The sequence below is a fragment of the Schistocerca gregaria genome, unplaced genomic scaffold (assembly GCF_023897955.1).
Source record: "Schistocerca gregaria isolate iqSchGreg1 unplaced genomic scaffold, iqSchGreg1.2 ptg000227l, whole genome shotgun sequence".
NCBI classification, from domain to species: domain Eukaryota; kingdom Metazoa; phylum Arthropoda; class Insecta; order Orthoptera; family Acrididae; genus Schistocerca; species Schistocerca gregaria.
In genome coordinates this window covers 219,759-222,612 of record NW_026061746.1, presented here as the reverse complement: position 1 = coordinate 222,612, position 2,854 = coordinate 219,759, and positions in this window count along the sequence as shown.

The window sequence follows — 2,854 nt, the reverse complement described above, 5'->3', positions numbered from 1 at the left end:
TTTGGTGCCTTGGACATGAGCTAGGACCTTAAGATTCTGCATGAAAGGAGGACTAGCAGCCGAGTTGCACGGGAGAATGTGAAAAGTGTTCAAATAGAGTAAAAACCTGAGAAATCCGTCCGTTTTCGTCATTTGTTATCGAATCGACTTAAAGCCAGATCGTCACATTGGCCGCTCTTCTCTCCGAAACGGTTGTACTTATCGTCTGCAAAGCTATGTCGCGTGCTGCGGCATGCGGGGACACTAAAATCACCATAGTGGAACACAGATGAAGCTTCTAAGTTGATGTAATAGCCAGTAAGAAGTAGTACAATTCAAGTTTTAGTTATTGATTATTGACTTTTTAGTTGGCTTTGATGCCTTGGACATGAGCTAGGACCTTAAGATTCTGCATGAAAGGAGGACTAGCAGCCGAGTTGCGCAGGAGAATGTGAAAAGTGTTCATATGTAGTAAAAACCTGAGAAATCCGTCCGTTTTCGTCATGTGTTATCGAATCGACTTAAAGCCAGATCGTCACATTGGCCGCTCTTCTCTCTGAAACGGTTGTACTTATCGTCTGCAATGCTATGTCGCGTGCTGCGCTATGCGGAGACACTAAAAGCACCATAGTAGAACACAGATGAAGCTTCTAAGTTGATGTAATAGCCAGTAAGAAGTAGTACAATTCAAGTTTTAGGTATCGATTATTGACTTTTTAGCTGGCTTTGGTGCCTTGGACATGAGCTATTACCTTAAGATTCTGCATGAAAGGAGGACTAGCAGCCGAGTTGCACGGGAGAATGTGAAAAGTGTTCATATGTAGTAAAAACCTGAGAAATCCGTCCGTTTTCCTCATTTGTTATCGAATCGACTTAAAGCCAGATCGTCACATTGGCCGCTCTCCTCTCTGAAACGGTTGTACTTATCGGTTGCAAAGCTATGTCGCGTGCTGCGGTATGCGGAGACACTAAAAGCACCATAGTGGAACACAGATGAAGCTTCTAAGTTGATGTAATAGCCAGTAAGAAGTAGTACAATTCAAGTTTTAGGTATTGATTATTGACTTTTTAGCTGGCTTTGATGCCTTGGACATGAGCTAGGACCTTAAGATTCTGCATAGAAGGAGGACTAGCAGCCGAGTTGCACGGGAGAATGTGAAAAGTGTTCAAATGTAGTAAAAACCTGAGAAATCCGTCCGTCTTCGTCATTTGTTATCGAATCTCCTTAAAGCCAGATCGTCACATTGGCCGCTCTTCTCTCTGAAACGGTTGTACTTATCGTCTGCAAAGCTATGTCGCGTGCTGCGCTATGCGGAGACTCTAAAAGCACCATAGTAGAACACAGATAAAGCTTCTAAGTTGATGTAATAGCCAGTAAGTAGCAGTACAATTCAAGTTTTAGGTATCGATTATTGACTTTTTAGCTGGCTTTGGTGCCTTGGACATGAGCTAGGACCTTAAGATTCTGCATAGAAGGAGGACTAGCAGCCGAGTTGCACGGGAGAATGTGAAAAGTGTTCAAATGTAGTAAAAACCTGAAAAATCCGTCCGTCTTCGTCATTTGTTATCGAATCGACTTAAAGCCAGATCGTCACATTGGCCGCTCTTCTCTCTGAAACGGTTGTACTTATCGGGTGCAAAGCTATGTCGCGTGTTGCGCTATGCGGAGACTCTAAAAGCACCATAGTAGAACACAGATAAAGCTTCTAAGTTGATGTAATAGCCAGTAAGTTGCAGTACAATTCAAGTTTTAGGTATCGATTATTGACTTTTTAGCTGGCTTTGGTGCCTTGGACATGAGCTTAGACCTTAAGATTCTGCATTAAAGGAGGACTAGCAGCCGAGTTGCACGGGAGAATGTGAAAAGTGTTCAAATAGAGTAAAAACCTGAGAAATCCGTCCGTTTTAGTCATTTTTATCGAATCGACTTAAAGCCAAATCGTCACATTGGCCGCTCTGCTCTCTGAAACTGTTGTACTTATCGTCTGCAAAGCTATGTCGCGTACGGCGGTATTCGGAGACACTAAAAGCCCCATAGTAGAACACAGATGTAGCTTCTAAGATGATGTAATAGCCAGTAAGAAATAGTACAATTCTAGTTTTATTAATCGGTTATTGAATTTTTACCCTTGTTTGGTGCCTTGGACATGAGCTAGGAACTTAAGATTTTACATGCAGGAGGACTAGCAGCCGAGTTGCACGGGAGAATGTGTAAAGTGTTCATATGTAGTAAAAACCTGAGAAATCCGTTCGTTTTCGTTATTTGTTATCGAATCGACTTAAAGCCAGATCGTCACATTGGCCGCTCTTCCCTCCGAAACGGTTGTACTTATCGTCTGCAAAGCTATGTCGCGTGCTGCGGTATGCAGAGACACTAAAAGCACCATAGTAGAACACAGATGAAACTTCCATGTTGATGTAATAGCCAGTAAGAAGTAGTACAATTCAAGTTTTAGTTACTGATTATTGACTTTTTAGCTGGCTTTGGTGCCTTGGACATGAGCTAGGACCTTAAGATTCTGCATGAAAGGAGGACTAGCAACCGAGTTGCCCAGGAGAATGTGAGAAGTGTTCATATGTAGTAAAAATCTGAGAAATCCGTCCGTTTTCGTCATGTGTTATCGAATCGACTTAAAGCCAGATCGTCACATTGGCCGCTCTTCCCTCCGAAACGGTTGTACTTATCGTCTGCAAAGCTATGTCGCATGCTGCGGTATGCGGAGACACTAAAAGCACCATAGTAGAACACAGATGAAGCTTCTAAGTTGATGTAATAGCCAGTAAGGTGTAGTACAATTCAAGTTTTAGCTACTGATTATTTGCTTTTTAGCTGGCTTCGGAGCCTTGGACATGAGCTAGGACCTTAAGATTCTGC